The sequence below is a fragment of the Arachis ipaensis genome, chromosome B2, assembly GCF_059453495.1.
Source record: "Arachis ipaensis isolate K30076 ecotype BB chromosome B2, ASM5945349v1, whole genome shotgun sequence".
In the NCBI taxonomy this organism is placed as follows: Eukaryota; Viridiplantae; Streptophyta; class Magnoliopsida; order Fabales; family Fabaceae; genus Arachis; species Arachis ipaensis.
Genome location: NC_142437.1, coordinates 95204482 through 95227231, shown reverse-complemented (window position 1 = coordinate 95227231; position 22750 = coordinate 95204482). Strand labels below are relative to the sequence as shown.

The 22750-nt window shown below is 35.3% G+C and overlaps 1 pseudogene; it reads right to left on the bottom strand.

Annotated features, from left to right (window-relative positions):
* Positions 1 to 209: 209 nt before the first annotated feature.
* Positions 210 to 19170, bottom strand: LOC148574908 (uncharacterized; annotated as a pseudogene).
* Between the last annotated feature and the right edge of the window lie 3580 nt (positions 19171 to 22750).

Here is a 22750-nt window from a genome sequence, read left to right as displayed (position 1 = left end):
TCTTAGTGACAGAAACTCGAATCAGCTTATCCTCTTTCGAAACCATCTCAAACACACATGAATCTCTGGTTTTAAATTTGTGCATTTTCATAAAAATCTTTCTATTTAGGACCAATTTTGTATTCTCGTTCTTTGCCTTTACTTTTCAAAACATGCATTTCAAAGCTTGTAGTAATCTTTGATTCCTCAATAATGAACTTCCAATTTTTTTATCCTCCTAACTCAAGTAGTAACTTAGCACATTGATACGGAATATACTGCAAAAAAAAAATAAAATTAATTCCAAAAAAATTAAAGTAACTAATAAATATGAAACTATCACTATGCAAACTTACAACTCGATCAGCCTTGACATCATGCTTAGTCAATGTCTTGCAATGATGTAGAACAACATATCTGTTTGTTTCAATGATAATTTATAAAAAAATGTCATCAAATTAAAAATCATAACAATCAAACATGTAAAATAATGTTATACAATATATTCTGAAATAGAAAGTAATTCTTCTACCTAATACATTTTGATTGTAACAAACTGAACTACCAATTAGTTTATACAGAGAATGACAAAATCAAGAACTCATATAACACTAGTATAATATTAGATGAACATACCCTCTCTTTTCTGCCTTTGGTCTATTCTGAACAGCGCTTGTTTTTGAATTCTTCCTGACAATTCTTTGCATCTCAGGACTACAGGTGCAATTAATAAAAAATAGGGAAAAATTCAGAAATAATTGAAAAAAATAGACAACCGAAGAAGCAAATAGCAACATGATATTATACAATGAATTATAGACATATTTAAAAATAAATATATTAATAAATATAATAATTGAAGTATAACATGTACAAAATTAACAATAATTAAAAAAAACTGTAAATTCTAACCTTTTCATATTCTCATGCATCCCATTATCCTCTATACCAGAAGCAACATCATCCAATGCATCAAAGTAGTTTAACCCTAACTTATCCTGGATAACTTTTAACAAAGATATTGTAATAATATCTTTTACATAGTGAGATTCATAAAAATCCATATAGATTGGATTATTTCGCTTATCTAGAGGAGCCATAAAAAATATTCTACTTGTGACATACATTAAACAAATCCTCACCATACTTCTGAAGTTATAGAAAGCAAGTAACTTCTCTACTTCAGGTGAAGTTATCCAAATTTTTTTCCTCGAGTTTTTATTTTAAACTTGATAAATTGTCACAGAGATCAATTAGGACAATTTCATGTTTCAACTCAGCACCATATCTAGCAATTATTCTATCTGAAACCAACACATCATTCTAAAAAAATATTTTATCACATACATTTGACTTATTATGATAGATTTTATTAATTTGGTTACATGTAATTTATCTATTTTTTACATGGTTACTAAAAAAAAGCACAAATTATATATTAATTTAAATATGTACCCGTCCTTTGTATGCACCAAATGTAATTCTTAATTCTTTATCAAGTGGCCAATGTTGTTTTGTGCCAAAAAAATGCCTAAATCAACTCCATTAAGTATGTTTACAATACAGAACAAAAAATCATTAATAGAAAACACAAATAATACGCTATCTACCTTTTGCGATCACTTCTACATGCAATCACACTCATGTTGGGAGAACAGTGTTTAAAAAACTTCCTTTGGTTTATCTGCAAACAAACAGAAAGAAAGGAACAATAGTAACTTTTTATTAATGTAACTTTTTTATAACAAAAAATGTGATAATAATAGTAACAGTACAAATGAGTTATTTCAAAAAACAGCATTCCACCTTGTCACAAAATATGTTTGGAATCCGCATATTTAGACTTGAAAAATCATCTTATGAACTCGATCTTTTCAAAACCCAAAACTTCACTTAATCAAATTAATGAAAGGAAAGATACCAACAGAGAAAAAACATGCAAAAGAAGAAACAACGAATAAAAGGTTGTGCGTTGGGAGTACAATGATCAGGGTAAAACTTCACCTTGTTGTAGCCTCAATCTGTCAACAACAAAAAAAACGCTGTTTGCGAAGAAGCTACTGGGAACGTTGTTATCAGATGAGTTGCGGGTGCTGGCATGCACTGTAGTCGACGACTCCGTGGTAGGAGGTTATGCAGGTTTACTATGAAAAAGTTGGATCTTAGGGTTTCTTGGTTGAATGAGGTGAGAAGTCAGAGAGAGATGAAGAAGGGCCACCAGATTCACTTTTGATTTCTTTTTCTTTTTTGAAGGGGTGAGGGACTATGGCTTTTGGTTTTCTTCATCTGCTTTTGGTTTTTCACTTACAAAGTAATTTTTTTTATTTTTATCTAATTAAGAAGACATTTAATATAGGGATCAATTTTTTTATATTTAATTTTTAATAGATCTTCTAATAATTATAACGGATAAAAAAGTGCTTTAAATATATGAATTATTTTTCACTTACCAAATAAAATTTTATATTTTACATTTTATATACAAAACTGTATTTATTGAAATTTGTTAAATATTGAAGAAACATATTGAAAGTAATGATTAGCTAAAAAAGGTTTAAACCTTTTTTCCAATAATGATAATAATAATAACTAAAAATTTTACCACTTTTTTTTATGTTGTATTGAATGTTAATTATAGATATCACTATTTTCTTTATATCTTTCAAAACTATGTAAATATTAACCATGAATGCAAAATTAATAATAATAAATATCATAATAATAATAATGTCACATATTACCCATATTAAATTGGATATATTTTATTTTTAGATTATATGATAGTATATTATATTATTTAAAATTGAATTTAAAATACTTCATCAAAAAATTAATTTTCTATTTTCTTATAAAGATACTATATCGACAATATTTTAATATTTCTAGCATTTTAATAGTATAATTATTATTTTCCATTGTAATACTATTATTACTATTATTATTATTTTTATTAATCTTATTATTATTATTGTTGTTATTGTTGTTGTTGTTGTTGTTGTTGTTGTTGTTGTTGTACTACCAGTATAAAAAAACATTTGTTTACAGATAATTATAATAATATATATAATGTTTTTCATTGTATAAAAATATATACACTATCTTAATAATAAAAAATAACAAACGTAACTTTTTTATGAAGATAAAAAAGATCTCAATTAATTTGATGCACCACTGACAAATTAAAACAGTATTAAAAGGATTCAAAATGAAAAGAAAACCTATTATTTGGCAAATTTAAAACATAGGTTGTCAAATATTCAGAGAAAGAAAAAAGAAAACAAAAACATATCCAGTACAATGGAACACATAAACAAAAATATCTATTTATGCATGATAATAGATAAATAGAAGAGTCATATACACTCTATTACCAAACAAACTATTAGTAGATGAGGTATGGAGCTCCTTCGATACCTTTATTAAATTTATTAAAAGTATTTTCTCATCCTTACATATTGTATCAGGGATAATAGTGTAACTAGTTTTTTAATAGGCTTCGAACATCTTATGTTGCACGTAAGGACACTAGGTTTCCCTGCATGTAGTTTTTACCTACTACGTTTTCGATTTGTGCAAACCATTAACATCACTTCCGTGGGTTAGTTACAATTAATTTGCGTTATTTGCTAACCATATGTTGTTAACTTCACATTGTAGCAATTTACCATGAATTTGAGTCACTCTCCAAAAATTTTGAAACGTTACTACGCTGAGAAATACATGAGAAAGTTTGAAAGCATATGCAAGGTTATTTTGTACGTGATGGATCAAAGTAATTATTTTTATCAATGGCATTTTCACTTATGTGAATATTTACTCTGCCTGTATCAATGTTAGATTTTTGTACCAATGAATGAAGATAATATGCACTGGTACCTAGTCGTAATAGACATAGAAAAAAGGTACCTTATACTACTTGATTCTAAACCATGCGTGTCGAGCAAAATAAGGTGCTGTCGCAATACCAAATTAATGGTAATGGTCTAACATTTCTAATGAGCTGTAACTAGAAATTTCATACTTGAAAAATTCATTGAATTGATATCTATGATATAAAATTTACTCTCATTATGGGCTTTGTTTGTTGAGGAGATATTTGATGACTCAGTTTTTTATACTCATGAATCCACGTACAGACCAATTATTTCATAATTTTTTATAATATATTCTGTCGGAATTGACGAACAAAGAGATAACTCGTAAGATAACATACAATTTTATCCACCTAGTTGAACATTAAAAAGCTGTAAAGATAAAAAAAATTTATGTAATTTGTATTGATTATTTTTTTTTACATTTTAAGAATGATGCAATGATAGTACTATGCAAAATTTAATATACACTACTTTTTCTTCCAACTTGGCTTAATCAGCTTGATATGCTAAATATTCTTGTTCTTTGTGCTTTAATTCCTTTGCGACAAGAAATGAATATAATTCTAACTTATAATATAATTTTCTTTATGTACAAGAAATTATTGTGGTATTTGGGTTGCTACATGGATACGGGAGTGCCAATGGCGGGATGACTACATAATTCATGTAGTTAACAATTTTTAGTGATGGTTTGTTATATGCACTCTTTTAAATTTTTACGTATACTTGCTAAGAAGAATTTTTTTTTTCAGATTAATGAAACGACAAGGTTGCGGCTGGCCCTTGACCTCATCATGAAACCGTTCAATGTGAAAAGCTAGGAAGTGCTTCAGGTTGCAAAATCATACTTTAATGAAATATCTAAAAAGGAAGAAAGATTTGTTAATGTCAAAGGAGACATGCTTTGAATGCTAGCTATGCCCTTCATATATGTTGTACTTTGCTAACTTTCGTCACACTTAATGCTTTGAAAATTTAGGAAGACATGTTATGGTTGTTTTTGCAACAATTTTTAATATTTGTATTTCGAATAGATATTTATCAACTATTTTTTAAACCCATCAACACGGACATTTCAGTTGTTTTATCCTAGAAAGTGCATCGCTAGTAATTTAGTATACAGTCAGACTACAAAATTCTAATAATTGATAGGTTTTTCGGTTGTTTTGCACCTATTACACGTTAGGCGAGCTAAAATATTATAATGGTGTGCATGCAGCATGCAATGTTAGTATATTTTTTTCTTAAAACACTATGTCAAAACACATTGTTAGTATTTCTTGTGAACTTAAATACTACATTTTATTCCTGAATCCCATACAAAAGGACATGCAGAAGAGGTAAATTTCGAATTTTGACTATACTGAGGGAAGGTGTGATGTGTGAAATGTTTCTTTGTATTTTCTGTTGTTCCAAACTCAACAATAAAGGGTAGTAGATAATACTTTAGCACAAAACTGAATTCCAACATTTTGGGGGATTCAAATCCAAATTAAATTCAACCCAAAATTCTGTCGACCGAATTATGATTATGTGTAGGGATTAAGGACGTAGTTTTTAGGGCATATGGACTTTGGTTATTAAACTAATAAGCTGTAAAGGGGGTAAAGGTATTATTTATAAAGACTTGGTTTTGAAATTTTTTTTCTAGGTTAACGTAATGAGTAGGTTGCTTCTGGCCCTGGACGTTATTATGAAGCAGTTTAATTTGAGATATGTAAAAAGGAAGAAAGATTAGTCAATATCGAAGGAGACATACTATCATTGTTATCTATTCCTACGTGTAATGTATTTTGGTTGTTGTAACTTTTAATATTTTGAACAAGCTTTGACCAAAAATAAGCTCCTACTTACGGAGTGAAAATTTTATTAAAAAAATCTTACGAGGAGTACAAAGATGCTGTCTATGTAAAAAAAAAGCTTATAATCAGAAACTAATTTATCTACATTGTTGGAACTTCCACAAAATTTATATGTATTCGCATAGAAAAGAGAAAAATGTTGGAAGAAGATAAAACTTTTTCAACAAGTTTTTTCTACTGATAAAAATAATACCGGTAATACAATATTCTTCTAACCCAATTTTGATTGGATCCAACATCTTACACGATTAATTGCTTAGACAAATTTAACTTTATTTCACTTCATACCTTATAAAATAACCACAGATTTCGAACATAAAAGCTACATCATAGAAACAACTTTTCAAACAGTAAGACTACCAACTGTGCCTAGAGAAGAAATGAGTCACTTCCAACTAAATTTTCTTCCGTTACCGGTTATTCTGGATGAACTGTTGCATGACATTTTTTTATGAAGCAGTGCGAAAGTAGTAGGAAGATGTATATGTTTGAATAAATTTTGACTCCAACGCCTACGTCAACTAGACACATGCATGCAGCACATACAAAGACAAATTGTGTTAGATCAACATGTTTAGTTTTATGTTGGATATTCAATACTATTAATGGATTTAGATTCACTAGTTAGAATGGATGCCTTTTCGGAAGAACCAGTTCATGTTCAGCAACCTTTTGGAGTTGACTCTTTTGGATGGTTTCGAATTGTGGGAGCGGCATACGGGAACATATGTTTCAAGTTCTCTCGGGACCAAAACAAAACAATACTTCTAGTATGGAACCCAACAACAAGACACTCTAGAGAAATTTTTGACCCTCACATAGAGCACGATAAATCATATTTCCCAATTTATGCTTCGGTTATATCCCGAACACTGATGCATACAACATCATACATATGTGTTCTGACACCGATGCCTCCAAAAACTTGCAAAAAGAATCAACTCTGATACATAATATCCTGAAGTCCCACAATAATCATACCAGAATGTGTAACTACACTGGTTGCTCTAAATAGAAAAGCTCATATTCGAGGACTCCTCTTCTCTCCTACATTTTTGTTCCAAATAAGAGATCAATGAGGATGTCAATGAACATACAGGGTCAACATAATTGACCTTAGTATGTAATAAAATTCGACCAAAATTGATAACATATATACTGGCATTTAATTAAATTCTTGAAATGAGTAAAAACTGAACTTACATGAAGGCCACTTGTCTCAGGGCAACCATTGTAGGAACTACAACTCCTTTGGAGGAGAACCCAATCTAACCTTTGTATAGTCAAGCCTGCAACAACCCAAACATTCATTGAATAAGTGATGAACGGATTTTTGCTAGTAAAGAATTTCACAAATAAATTTCCGTTGCAAGTATAGTTTCTAAACCAACAAGAATTCTTTCATATAAAAATTTGGTTGTCACTAAAGCAAACCCAATAAAATTAATAATCGAAGTATTTAAACCTCGGGTCGTCTCTCAAGGAATTGCAGAGAGGTGTATTTATTATTGGTTATGGAAGATTATCTTTTTGGGGTTTTTGAATAAGGAACAAGAAAAGTAAATTACAAGAAAGTAAATTAATAATTAAGAAAACTCTTGGTAAGGCATGAGAATTAGACATCCTACCCTAGTTATCCTTATCAATTGTGATGAGAATTGTTCATTGCTCCCACTTAGTTAACCCTTACTAAATAAAGGAAAGTCAAGTGGACTAATCAATTTGATTCCTCAAGTCCTAGTCAACTCCTAAGGAAAGACTAGCTTTAGAGGGATCCAAATCAACCAGCAACTGTCAATTATCAATCAACAAAGGAATTTGATAGCTCAAGAGTCTCCAATTACTCAATTCAAGCTAAGAATGTAAAAAGCTAAATTAAAATCATAAATATGAAATACCTCAAATTGCATTAAATAAAGAAATCAAATCTAACATGGAGTTCATAAACCAAATTGGGAAAATATATAAACTAGAATGCTAGAATAAATAAAAGTAGAAGAGAAAATAAATTAAAGGAACATTGAACCTGGAATTGAAAAGAAATAAACCTAAAACTAAGAGAAATCCTAAAACATAGAGAGAGGAGAGAGCCTCTATCTCTAGAAACTACATCTAAAACCTAAAATTATGTGAATAAAAGTTGTATTGAGTCTCTGCTTGTCTCCTGGCTTTAGTCTGTGTTTCTGGGCCGAAAACTGGGTCCAAACTCAGCCTAAAATTGCCCCCAGTGTTTTCTGCAATTTCTGCAGGTAGCGCATGTCATGCGTACACGTCAAGCACGCGCACGCGTTGCCATGCAGACTCCGATTCACGCGCACGCGTGAGCCATGCGTGCGCGTCGCCCCTCGCTGGTTGTCTCCTTTATTTCTTGTGCTCCTTCCATTTTTGCAAGTCTCATCTCCATCCTCTAAGCCATTCCTGCCTTATAAAGCCTGAAAACACTTAACACACAGATCACGGCATCGAATAGTAATGAGAGAGGATTAATAATTAACAATTTTAAGGCCAAAGAAGCATGTTTTCAATCATAGCACAGAATTAGAAAGGAAAATGTAAAACATGCAAATTATATGAATAAGTGTGAGTTTAGTGGATAAAATCCACTCAATTAAGTACAAAATATACCACAAAGTAGTGGTGCATCAAATCTCCCCACACTTAAACATTAGCATGTCCTCATGCTAAGCTCAAGGAGATACAAAGAATGAATGGGAGAAAGTAAGACTCATGAGATGCAACCTATGAATGCAACTATACGCTAAGATGATTCTATCTACTTGGTCAAAAGTAAATAAGCTCTTCAAGAAAAATATAATTCAGATATCACTAATTCAAATCATACAATAAAAGACAAGTAAACTTGTAAGAAGATAGCTCATGAAAGCAGGGAACATAAAATCAAGCATTGAACCCTCACTGGTAGTGTATATGCACTCTAATCTCTCAAGTGTCTAGGGTTAATCACTCTACTCTTCTCTAGTCATGCTTTCTAGACTTTGTTCTTCATCTAACCAATCAACAAAAATTTAGTATACCAATGCAAACATCATGAGGTCTTTTCAAGGTTGTAATGGGGCTAAGGTAAGGGTGAGGATATATGTATGGCCAAGTGAGCTGTAACATGAATCTTTGACTAACCTAAGCTCTCACCTAACACACACACACACACATTCTATGTAATTCCAAAATCATGCCTAACTACCCATAATTCCCACTTTTCTATCACATACTCATGTACCAATTTTTTTTTAATTTTATCACATATGCATTGATCTTTTATTAAACTTAACATTGGGGTAATTTTGTCCCCATATTTAATTACTTATTTATTTGAATATTTTTGGTTTTTTTTTTTATTAAAAATATAAAAGTAAACATAACATATCAATGCATGAATTTTTAATTTTTCTGGTCTCACATGAGTATGCACCCCAAATTCCCAATACTTTTGTCAGTAAAACACAGCACACTTTCATCAACCCAAGTTCCCACAGTTCCCGACACTTAATTGATACACAATCTCTAACTTAAGCTAACCAAAGATTCACTTGGGGTAATTAATTATTTTTCCGCTTAAGGCTAGTGATGTGGTAAAATATAGAACAAAAAGGGATTAAAAGGCTCGGAGTGGCAAACAAAGGTAATTGAAAGGGTAGGCTATTTAGGATGAGTGAGCTAATAACAAATAATAGCCTCAATCATATGCAAGCATGTAAATACACTAAACAATAGACATATAGAATGGAACAAAATATAGATTGCAATCATAGAGAAGAAAACATACAAGAATGGAATGTTATGGTTAAATAGTGTAACCATGTAATTAAGCTCAAATCTCACAAGTTGTATGTTCTTAGCTATAACTATGTTCCAAATTACAATCTTCAACAAGTTTAACAAAAAAGTTTTAATTTAAATTAGTGAAAAATGCTATAAAAAGGGTCTTGAAAAGAAATTTATTACTTTAACCAAGTAGTGGTAGAAGAACATGCACAAAATCAACAAACATGCAATCAAACATGCAAATACAACAACTAATTTAACATAGAAAATTAAACATTGGCGTTGAAATAGGAACTAACTAACCCACGAAAGTCGGTATTGACCTCCCCACACTTAAAGATTGCACTGTCCTCGGTGCATGCTAAGATGTGCAAGTGGACGGGCTGCTACAACTGATGCGTTTCTCCAAAGATTGTGCAGATGGACTTGTCTGTCGCTTCATGTAAAAGTTTTTCGGTTCCCTTCCTGGTGGCCATCCTGAAAGAAAAAGGGAAGAAAAGTAACCCAAAAACAAAGATAGAAAACAAAGAAAATATGAGTGGGTTAATGCCAAACAACGAGAGTCTCAAGTACATGGTAGCTACAACATGTAAGTGAGAAAACAATAAAAGCAAATGGCGTCTCAATAGTGCAAAAGATTGCAACAATGGGGAAGAGACAGTAGGTAATGAGAGACAGTATAAATTCATGTCAATGCAAAAAGGAATACAGGTATCATAAAAGATTGGCATTGACAGATAAATAATATCACCCAACAATATAAAATAAGGCACGAAGCAATCAGGATATAAAAGAGATGCAATCAGTTGAATAAGAACCGTTTAACACCAATGGTAAAATAATAACTTAGAGAAGAAAATAAAAATATGCACAAAATTAAAATGCAATGAATGAAAGTATGCAAACGAATTAAGTAAAATAGAATGAAAGTGAATAAGGATGAGAAGTTAAAGAGATGAAGAAGAAGAAAGTAAGAAAGGAGGAGGAAAGAAGGAGAAAGGAGAGAAGAAAGTACCAAGAATTCAAAAACGGGGCGCCACGCGCACGCATGCATCACGCGTACGCGTGACATTTGAGTTGGCCATTTGACGCGTAAGCGTCGCCCACGTGTACGCGTGGTTGAATTTGTGCCTCTAGCACAGTTCCAGCGCGAGGGCAGCACCACTCTCGGGTCAATCACCCATTTACGCCGATTGCCATATCCATGCGTGCACGTGCTTGACGCGTAGCGTGGATTTCCCAAGTTGCAAGTGACGCGTACGCGTGATATACGCATACGCGTGGGCCAAATTATGCGTAGAGCACACCAGCCGTACGATTCCATCACAACTTTCTATTCGTTGGATGGGATAGCAAAATTGGGAATCAACGCCCACGCGTGGCCTACACGCACGCGTGGGTTGCCCCTTTTTTTTATGCAGAATGCAAAATGCAGCATGCAAATGAATATGCAGAAATTATGAATGACCACTAATAAAAATAAAATAGAATAAAATTAAGAATAAAAATAAAAGATCATACCATGGTGGGTTGTCTCCCACCTAGCACTTTTAGTTAAAGTCCTTAAGTTGGACATTCGGTGAGCTCCTTGTCATGGTGGCTTGTGCTTGAACTCATCCAGGAATCCCCAGCAGTGTTTGTAATTCCAATATCCTCTGGGATCCCACACTAGTTGCATAAATCCTTCAAGCAAGTTAAAGCAAGTGACAAGGCCCCAAGAGTGTTGATTGCTATAATGAATTCCGGGGTCCCAAACCTTGCTTTTGCACCCGTCTTCTTGTTGATCATCATTTTTCCACTTGGGTGGTGAGGAATTGGAATTCTCACTGAGACATCCAAACAACCACCTAGACCCATTCAATTGAGACTTATACCAACCATTGCACTTAGATCTTGAATATCCAACCATAACGAACCTAGGATGGTGTTGCCAACCACTAACCATCTCCCTTTTGCTCTTAAAACCGCAGATAGCTCTAAGTTGTCCATCCATTTCAAGCAGACCATATTCAAGTGGGAAGGTATAGTTCAGGGATAAGAATTTTACCCACTTGAATGTTGTGTTGGATGGTAAAGGCTTGGGGGGAGGTAGCTCCAGTGGCAGTGAAAGAACTGAAGATTGATGGTTTAGAAGTTATAGTAAATACTCGTTACAAGTATAGTTACTAAACCAAGCAATCAAGCTTTCTTACAAACGTTTTGGTTGTCACAAGTAACAAACCCCTTTTAAAATTGATAACCAACTATTTAAACCTCGGGTCGTCTTCTCAAGGAATTGCAGGGAGGTATGTTCTTATTATTAGTTATGAGTTTTGTAAATTGGGGGTTTTGAAAGTAAGGAAGAAGTATGTTGAACGACAAGTAAAATAAAATAATAATAATAAAATCTCTTGGCAAGGTATGAAGAACTAGAAGTCCTATTCTAGTTATCCTTATCAATTGTGATGAGAATTGGATTTTTCCCCCACCTTATTAACCTCTAACTATGAAGGTAAGTTAAGTGGATGAATTAATTTTGAATCCTCAGGTCCTAGTCTTTCCTTGGGAAAGGCTAGAGTTATTGGATCTCGAATTAATTCTTGAAGAATTCCAATTTTCAATCAACACCTCGAGTTGGATAACTTAAGAGTCACCAATTATTTAACCAAAGCCAAAAGGGAAAATATCTAAATTAAATTAAAAGCATTCATATAAATAAAGCAAAGCAAAATTAAATATGAAAATACCTCAAAATATATTAATAAAAGAAATCAAATTTAACATGGGTATTCATAAATTAAATTGAGAAAATAAATAAAAAGAACATTAAACCTGTGATGATGAAGAAATAATCCTAAATCCTAAAAATAAATCCTAAGAGAGAGGAGAGAACCTCTCTCTCTCAAAACTACATTTAAAACTAAAATTATGAATTATGAGAACTTGATTATGAATGGATGTATTCCCCCACTTTATAGCCTCTAATCTGTGTTTTCTGGGCCGCAATCTGGGTCGAAAACAGCCTAGAATTCGCTGGTTGCAAATTCAAACACGCTGATTTTTCGTCACTACAACGCGGCCGCGTGGAGCACGCATTCGCGTCGCCTAGCGTCAGAGAAACTATGGCACATTATATATCAAATCGAAGCCCCAGACGTTAGCTTTCCAACGCAACTGAAACCGCATCATTTGGACCTCTGTAGCTAAAGTTATAGCCGTTTGAGTGCGAAGAGGTCAGACTGGACAGCTTAGCAGTTTCTCCAACTTCTTGTATTCCTTCCACTTTTGCATGCTTCCTTTCCATCCTCTGAGCCATTCCTGCCTTATAATCTATGAAATCACTTAACACAGATATCAAGGCATCTAATGGTAATAAGAGAGGATTAAACATAGGGAACTTAAGGCCAAAGAAGCATGTTTTCAATCAAAGCACATAATTAGGAAGGCAAATGTAAAACCATGCAAATAGTATGAATAAGTGGGTAAAGAGTTGATAAAATCCACTCAATTGAGTATAAGATAAACCATAAAATAGTGGTTTATCAGGCAGCCTTGCCAATATATGCTTCACTATCTTGGGCTCCTCTTTGATGGTCTCCACCTCTTGACAAGCTTCTGCAACAGTAACCTCTTCTTCTAGTTCAATGGGAGAGGGTTCAATTGTAGGTAGAAACTCATTAACTATTGAACTCATCTCATGATCAACCACTTCCAAGTCTTTAACCATGATATGCCTTGGAGGTTGCACACCCTCTTCAACATCAAATTCAAACGTCTTGGAAGGAGGCTCTATGACTTGAGTTTCCTATGAAGGTTCTGCATCTCCTAAGTCCTCAACCACTTCCTCTTCTTCAATAATTTTGGCTTTCTCCACTTGCTCTAATACAAAATCAAACTCCTCCTTGATGTCACTTAGTGTAGAGTTGTCTTCAATGATGGAGCTTTCCTCTTGTTCAACCTTCACTAATTCTTCAACTATTCCTTCATCTTCAAGTGTCCCTCCCACCTCTACTTTTTGGGCCTCCTCTTGCTTCTCTTGAAGTATGTGTGCGTAAAACCGATCCATTACGTCCCTAAGACGATCCCTTCTCTCTTGTTCCGGGTCAGTAGCATAATTGGGATCATGTTGCTCTTGGATTGATGGATATGGGTATTCTTGCACGGAGGGTGGTGGTGCAGTAAAGCTTGAGGGTTGAATATTGGAGGTAGAGGGTTGGTCCATACGGGATATAAGATTTTGGAGTTTAGAGGTGAGACCAATGAGAGTAGAGATAAGTGTGGTTTGACGCTCTCTTTGCCCTTGGTGAATAACATTAAAGGTATCATTTATGGGAGCTTGTGGTGGATAGGAGGGTTCATTTGTTGGGAGAAAAGGCTCATAATACGGAGGTGGTTCTTCTTGATAAGGGTATAAAGATGGTGTATATTGAGGTGGTGGTTGTGGTGGATAAGGGTTAGGGTCATATGGTGGTGTTTGGTAGTAGGGGGCTTGTGAGTATGGTGGTTCAAAATTATGTTGAGGAGGGGGCTCATAGGTATAGTGTGGGTCACAACCATTGTCCTGGTATGCCTCTTGGAATGGCTCTTGGTCATAGTACATTGGTGGAGGTTGTTGCCAAGAGGGTTGATCAAATCCTTGTGGCTCCTCACATCTTTGATTCTCCCATCCTCGATGCATATTCTCATTGTAATCTTCTCTTCCTGTAACATAGTTGTAACCAAACTCATAGCCAAAGGGGTGAGAGTTCATTGTAGTTAAAGAAAATAAAAACAAAAACTAGTAAAAATAAGCAACTAAGTCCTAAACTAACAAAAACTAGCAAACAAGCAAAAAGCAAATATTTACAATAACCAATAATAAGGCACACGTTTGCAATTTCCCGACAACGGCGCCATTTTGATGAACGGATGTTTGCTAGTAAAGAATTTCACAAATAAATTCCCATTGCAAGTATAGTTTCTAAACCAACAAGAATCCTTTCATACAAAAATTTGGTTGTCACTAAAGCAAACCCAATAAAATTAATAACCGAAGTATTTAAACCTCGGGTCGTTGACGATCGGTTTTTCTATCGGTAAAGAAATACAAAAATATGATCGCGTTGTAAGTATAGCTTCTAAACCAACAGAAAATCCTTTCGTACAAATGTTTTGGTTGTCACAAGTAACAAACCCCTTTAAAATTGATAACCGAAGTATTTAAACCTCGGGTCGTCTTCTCAAGGAACTGCAGGGAGGTGTTCTTATTATTGGTTATGAGTTTTGTAAATTGGGGGTTTTGAAAGTAAGGAACAAGTAATTTGAATGACAAGTAAAATAAATAAATAACTGTAAAATAAACTCTTGGCAAGGTATGAAAATTCGGAAGTCCTATCCTAGTTACTCCTACGAAAATTGAAGTTAATCCCACTTAGTTAACCTTTACGAAAGCAAGGGAAAGTCAAGTGAACTAATTAGTTAGATTCCCAAGTTCTGGCCAACTCCTAAGGAAAAACTAGAGTTAGTGGAATTCTAGTCAATTAGCTGACATAACAATCAATCACGATAAGTTGATAACTCAAGAGCCTCCAGTTAATCAATTAAAGCTAGGAATATAAAAAGCTAAACAAGAATCATAAATCTGAAATACCTCAATTGTATTAATAAGAGAAAATCAATCTAAACATAGAGAGTTCATAAGCCAATTTGGCAACATAAGTAATTAAATGAGAGCATTAAAGTATCTGAAAGTAAAAGAGAAATATAAAGTAAAAGAAATATTGAACCTGATGAAAAGTTGAAATACTAAATCCTTTAAGAGGAATCCTAATCCTAAAACCTAAGAGAGAGGAGAGAACCTCTCTCTAAAAACTACATCTAAATCATGAAAAGCGAGTAATCGAAGGCTTTTCCCTGAATGGATGCATTCCCTCACTTTATAACCTCTAATATGTGCTTTTTGTACTTGGATCTGGGCCAAAAAGGGTTTCAGAAATCGCTGAGAGCGTTTTCTATAGTTTCTGGTGCGTGGCGTCTGTCACGCGTCCGCGTGGGTCACGCGGTCGCGTCATCTAGGAGTTTTCCTTATCACGCGTTCGCTTCAGTCACGCGTACGCATCATCTGCGTTCTGCTCAAGGCGCGCGTCCACGTTAGTCACGCGTTCGCGTCACTGCCTTTTCGCGCTAGGCACGCGGCTGCGTCGTCCATGCGTTCACGTCACTGCCAATTTCTTCAAAAACTCCATTTTGTACTTTCCTTCCATTTTTGTAAGTTTCCTTTCCATCCTTTAAATCATTCCTGCCTTAGGAGATCTGAAAATACTCAACACACAAATCACGGCATTGAATGGTAATAAAAGGTAATTAAAATAATTATTTTTAAAGCATAGGAAACATGTTTTTCACATATATCACATAATAAGGAAGGAAAAGTAAAACCATGCAATTTCACATGAATAAGTGGGTGAAGGGTTGAATAAATCACTTAAATTGAGCACAAAATATATCATGAAATATGGGTTTATCAACCTCCCCACACTTAAACAATAGCATGTCCTCATGCTAAATCCAAGATAAATAGTAAGGTAAGGTTAAAGTGGTGGAATCTCATGCAATGCAATCTATTCTAAATGCAACTACCGAAATGAATCATGCAATTCTAATTGTTATTCACTTGTATATAAAGCTTACATGTAGTTAAATTAATTCATATCCTCAAGAAATCAAATATGCATAGCCAAACCCTGGATAATGTTAAAGCACTTTTACAATTGAGATGGGTAAAAATAATTCACAAACTTGCAAGACAATTAACAGTTAAGCAGAGATATATGGTGATGAGCTATTGAACCCTCACTGGATTTTGTGTTTACTCTCTAGTCACTCAGTGTTTATTGGGTTAATCACTCTATTCTTTTTCTATCCTTACTTTCTATAACTTTGTTCTTCATCTAACCAATCAACAATTATAGAATACAGACATACAAAAATTATGAGGTCTTATTCAAGGTTGTAATGGGACCAAGGTAAAGGTAAGGGTATATGTATAAGGCTAAGTGAGCTAATAAGCGAATCCTTGATTAGTCTAAGATCTCACCTAACATACATACTTTATAAATCAAAGTTTCTTAACCTATTTGCCCAAATTTTCCCTTTTTGTATTGCAAACTCATGTATTAAATTTAATTTTGTCCCATGTGCATTGATTCTTTTTATTTTACATTTGGGGAATTTTTGTATCCCCTTATTTAAATACTGGAATTTTTTTTTTAAAATCAATGCACATGGTAATTCAATTATTTTGATTTCACATGAGCATGCTTCCCAAAATTTTTTTTTGTTTTTGGAATAACTTATTCTTTTTAAATTCCTACTTTGTTTCTATCATCCCATGTTCCTATAAAATTCCCTATTCTTAAATTGTACACAATATCTATCTTAAGCTAACTAAGGATTCAACTTGGGATTTTTATTTTGTTTTTCTGCTTAAGGCTAGTAATGTGGTTTATAGAACAAGAGGGGATTAAAAAGCTCAAAGGGGGCTAACAAGGGTGATGCACAAGGTAGGCTAATTTGGGATAAGTGAGGAAAAATTCAAATGATGGCCTCAATCATCTCTTGGTATGTATCTATATTCTATAATTGGACATATAGATTAAAACAAAGTAAAGAACATCAGAATAAAAAAGAAGGGTAAAATACACAGGAATGAAATTTATGGTCTGAATGCAACCATACAATTAAGCTCAAGACTCACAGGCTGTGTGTTCTCCAGCTCAAAAATCATATATCAGTTATACATGTCATGCAAGTAAAAATTAAGAGTTCCCATTATTCTCAATGTAATTTTTTTTGGGTGGCCCTTAAAATCTTAGTGTTGTTCCTTGATGAAATGTTGTTAACTAACTAACATGTAATGCTATATATACAAGGTGTGTGGATTGTTTTAATTTACTAAAGTCTCTAGTTTACTTCCTTTTTATTTTCAATTTAAACCAAACTATCATATGCTAAAAGGGTAAACTATACTAATGAATCCACATATTCTATAACTAATAAGTTTAGAATTGCAAACTAAACTAAATGTCTAAAATATGAACTAAAGTGCAAAATGCGGAAATAAAGTAAAAATATAGAAAAAGAACAATGTATAAGTACTGAAAAATAAAATAAAGATAAAAATACAGAAAAAATAAACAAAATAAGATATAAAAAAAGTCTGTAGTGGTTCACCAAAAAGATACGCCAGGGATGGCGACCTCCCCACACTTAAAATATAGCATCGTCCTCGATGCTCACTCAAGCTGGGTGTGAAGGAGTGTCATCACTGGAAGCATGGGCTGCTGGAGTCTCTGTGGTGGCCGGAGGATCTGCAGACAGGATAAGGGTAGGAGGATCTGTCTGCTGCAGTAGAGGTGCTGACTGGAAAGGGATCTCTGGGTCTGCGACCTGAATCTGATGTGGCTCCTCATGCTGTGGTGCAGCCTGCTCTGGTCCTGCCTGCTCAGCCTCTCTCTGTGCATGTGTCTCAACCTCATGCTCGTCCGTCTCCTCAACTTGAGGTGCTCATAGCGTCGCTTGTTACGACGCTCAGATCTCTCATATCACCGCCGGTTGCGGCACTCCATCTGGTCCAGCTGCTGAAATAAGTGGTGCATGAGGTGGTAAACGGGCTCTGAGGTAGGTGAAGGTGCAGTGGTGGTAGCTGAGGTAGCAGTAGATGAAGAAGGGGCAGGTGAAGGTGTGGCTGTCTCATCAGGAGCGGTGAGGAATGGGGGTTTGTAACCCAAAGCCTGAAACTTCCTGCTGTGAGGGATAATCTTCTTGCAGTCTGCAGTAAGTGGCTTCTCATCAGCAAGCTCCCAAGGCACGTCAGCTCGACGGCCGAGCTGGGTAATCAGATAAGGGAAAGGGAGAGCGCCTCGGACATGGACCCTGGCCATGTAATACCGGATGAATCATGGAAGATACAGGTCCTTACCCTCCATCACACACCAGAGGAGGGTGATCATAGCAGCAGGCAGCTCCGTCTCATGAGTGCTCGGCATAACAAAGTTGCTCAGGATCTGGTGCCAGAGCCGAGCCTCATCATTTAGATACATCAGCTTGATTCCCTTAGGCATTGCTGTGTTCTTTCCCATGACCCATGGGACAGTGGGATCAAGGGCTATACTCTGCTTGACAGCATCCCAGTCAAATCTCATAAAGCGCATATCCTCTTCAGCCTTTTGGTAACCGTCAGGTTGATCTGACTTAGGCTGAAACTGCAGAATATCCTCAATGGCTTCCTCAGTGACCAGTATCTGTTTTCCTCTGAGGTGCACTGCATCCAGGGAAGTCTTGAAATAGTTGCAGTAAAACTCTCTTACCCAGGAAGCATTGACCTCTGTCAAGTTTCTCTCCAAGAAGAACCAGCCTCTCTGTTTTATCTGATTGGAGGTGTACTGCTGTAGTTCTTCTGGAATTTTCAGAGTTCTCTCCAGGTACAGGTTTCTGGAGGTGGCAAACACTGGATACTTCAGCTCACAGTATCTGTTTGCAAATTTTACCGGATCATTGGCAGTGAGGAGCTGGTCAGCCTTCTCCTGCAAGGTAAAGTGCTTTTCCCGCCAGGAATCATCATGCATAATGTCTAGGATAGACATAGAGGATTCACCTCTTTTCCTTTTACCAGTAGTTGCCTTGCCTTTTCCTTTTCGTTGAGGGTCAGACATCCTGAAAAGAAGAAATTCCAGGATATAAATGAAGAACAAAGCAGGAAAACAAGTAGGCAAATAGAATAATAGCAATATAAGCACATAGTGGCAAAAGAGTAGTAGAATAATGAAATGAGTTAAATAAATGTACATTTTGGATTGTTTTGGAGTTAAAAATCTGAGATGAGAAATCACAATCCAAAATATATTATAAGTAGAATACCTGTTAATTAGGAGAAACAATAATCATGCCATGAGTTAAAAAGTTGAAAGAGTTAGTTAAAAAGCAAAGGGAGAAGTTAGAAAGTTAAAAGTGGTTAAAAGTGAAAAAGAGGTTAGAAAGTGGAAAGCAGTGAGTTAGGAGAAAGAAAGTTAAAGTAAGTGGCATGATAAATGTTTCCTAGGTAACAAGAAATTCACAAATTTAAAGAATAAGCAACTCATATTCAAGCAAGGATATCAGGTGGATGATGATTCATATAGATATAGAAATAGCAAAAATTGAAATCGAATCATCAAAAGTGCAATTTATGAACCAGGAAATTGAAAGGAAAAAGAATGATGGCCCGTGCATTCATGAATTGGTTTAGTTGTAGCTAAGTAGTGCAAAATTGAAAATTGCCAAAACCAATTCCTGAATGTAAAAATGAAACAATTTGCAGAAAATTGGGCAGCATTCCGGCTAAAATTGGATGTTCCTGAGTAATAAACAACAAGGAAAACAGTTCATATGAATTAAAATAAAGCTGCAAATAGACACAAGTAATATGAACATGAAAGAGCAGTGTAACAGCAGCATGAAACAGTGAAGAACAGCATATGAACAGTATAAATATTACAGCCAGACCAAAATTGCAAAATAGGTAAAACAAGCAACAAGTACGGCGCAATTATCAGGCCTAAATCCACTAACCACATCCTAGCTACCTAACCACCTAGAATCCACTACAAACATGCATCTCTAACTAGCCTAATGTTGAACATAAACTGAAAAATATGCAACAAACTACGAATGAAAGAAAAGTAGCGTTCGGCGGAACCTGGTATGCGTATGAACTAAGGTAGGGATCAGAGAGATGGCGGTGGTGCAGTGGCAGTGCTGGGAGGGGGCACGGCGGCGCGGTGGCGGAACAGGGCGGCACGGTGGTGGATCAGGTTGGGTTGGAGGGTGGGGTTTGGGTTGGGTGAGGGTTTGTGACGGTGGGAGGGGCGGTGGTGCACGAAATTGTGATCATCAATGGCGCCAACAATTTGGTACGCACAATTGTAATCTCAATTTTTTATCACAACTCCGCACAACTAACCAGCAAGTGCACTGGGTCGTCCAAGTAATAAACCTTACGCGAGTAAGGGTCGATCCCACGAAGATTGTCGGCTTGAAGCAAGCTATGGTCATCTTGTAAATCTCAGTCAGGCGGATTCAAACGGTTATGGAGAATTGATAATTAAAACATAAATAAAATATATAATAAAGATAGAGATACTTATGTAATTCATTGGTGAGAATTTCAGATAAGCGTATGAAGATGCTTTGTTCCTCCTGAACCTCTGCTTTCCCATTGTCTTCTTCCAATCATTCATACTCCCTTCCATGGCAAGCTTTATGTTGGGCACCACCGTTGTCAATGGCTACTTTCCGTCCTCTCAGTGAAAATGTTCCAAATGCACTGTCACCGCACGGCTAAACATCTGTCGGTTCTCGATCATGTTGAAATAGGATCCATTGATCCTTTTGCGTCTGTCACACGCCCAACACTCGCGAGTTTGAAGCTCGTCACAGTCATCCCTTCCCAGATCCTACTCGGAATACCATAGACAAGGTTTATACTTTCCGAATCTCAAGAATGCTGCCAATTGATTCTAGCCTATACCACGAAGGTTTTAATCTTAGATTAGAAACCCAAGAGATACGCATTCAAGCCATTGCTAGTAGAATAGAGGTAGTTGTCAAACACATGTTCATAGGTGAAAATGATGATGAGTGTCACATAATCATCACATTCATCAAGTTGAAGAACGAATGAATATCTTAGAGAAGAAGTAGGCGTGAATTGAATAGAAAAACAATAGTACTTTGCATTAATTCATGAAGAACAGCAGAGCTCCACACCTTAATCTATGGTGTGTAGAAACTCTACCGTTGAAAATACATAAGAACAAGGTCTAGGAATGGCCAAATGGCCAGCCTCCAAAAGAGGGTTCAATCATAAAAACATGATTCAAAGATGAAAATACAATAGCAAAAGGTCCTATTTATAGAAAACTAGTAGCCTAGGGTTACAGAAATAAGTAATTAATGCAGAAATCTTCTTCCGAGCCCACTTGGGGTGTGCTTGGGCTGAGCATTGAAGCTTCCATGTGTAGAGACTTTTCTTGGAGTTAAACGCCAGCTTTTGTGCCAGTTTGGGCGTTTAACTCCAGCTTTTATGCCAGTTCTGGCGTTTTGACGCCAGAATTTCTATGCTGAATTTGAACGCCGGTTTGGGCCATCAAATCTTGGGCAAAGTATGGACTATTATATATTGCTGGAAAGCCCAGGATGTCTACTTTCCAACGCAATTGAGAGCACACCAATTGGGCTTCTGTAGCTCCAGAAAATTTACTTTGAGTGTAGGGAGGTCAAAATCCAACAACATCTGCAGTCCTTTTTCAGCCTCTGAATCAGATTTTTGCTCAGGTCCCTCAATTTCAGCCAGAAAATACCTGAAATCCTAGAAAAACACACAAACTCATAGTAAAGTCCAGAAAAGTGAATTTTAAATAAAACTAATAAAAATATAATAAAAACTAACTATAATATACTAAAAACATACTAAAAACAATGCCAAAAAGCGTATAAATTATCCGCTCATCACAACACCAAACTTAAATTGTTGCTTGTCCCCAAGCAACTGAAAATCAGATAGGATAAAAAGAAGAGAATATACAATGAATCCCAAAAACATATATGAAGATCAGTATTAATTAGATGAGCGGGGCTTTTTAGCTTTTTGCTTCTTAACAGTTTTGGCATCTCACTTTATCCTTTGAAGTTCAGAATGATTGGTATCTATAGGAACTCAGAATTCAGATAGTGTTATTGATTCTCCTAGTTAAGTATGTTGATTCTTGAACACAGCTACTTTATGAGTCTTGGCCGTGACCCAAAGCATTTTGTTTTCCAGTATTACCACCGGATACATAAATGCCACAGACACATAACTGGGTGAACCTTTTTAGATTGTGACTCAGCTTTGCTAGAGTCCCCAATTAGAGGTGTCCAGAGCTCTTAAGCACACTCTTTTTGCTTTTGGACCACGACTTTAACCGCTCAGTCTCAAGTTTTCACTTGACACCTTCACGCCACAAGCACATGGTTAGGGACAGCTTGGTTTAGCCACTTAGGCCAAGATTTTATTCCTGTGGGCCCTCCTATCCACTGATGCTCAAAGCCTTGGATCCTTTTTATTTTACCCTTGCCTTTTGGTTTAAAGGGCTATTGACTTTTTCTGCTTGCTTCTTTTTCTTTTTCTTTCTTTTTTCTTTTTTTTTTCGCATTTTTTTCTGCAAGCTTTTCACTGCTTTTTCTTGTTTCAAGAATCAATTTTTATGATTTTTC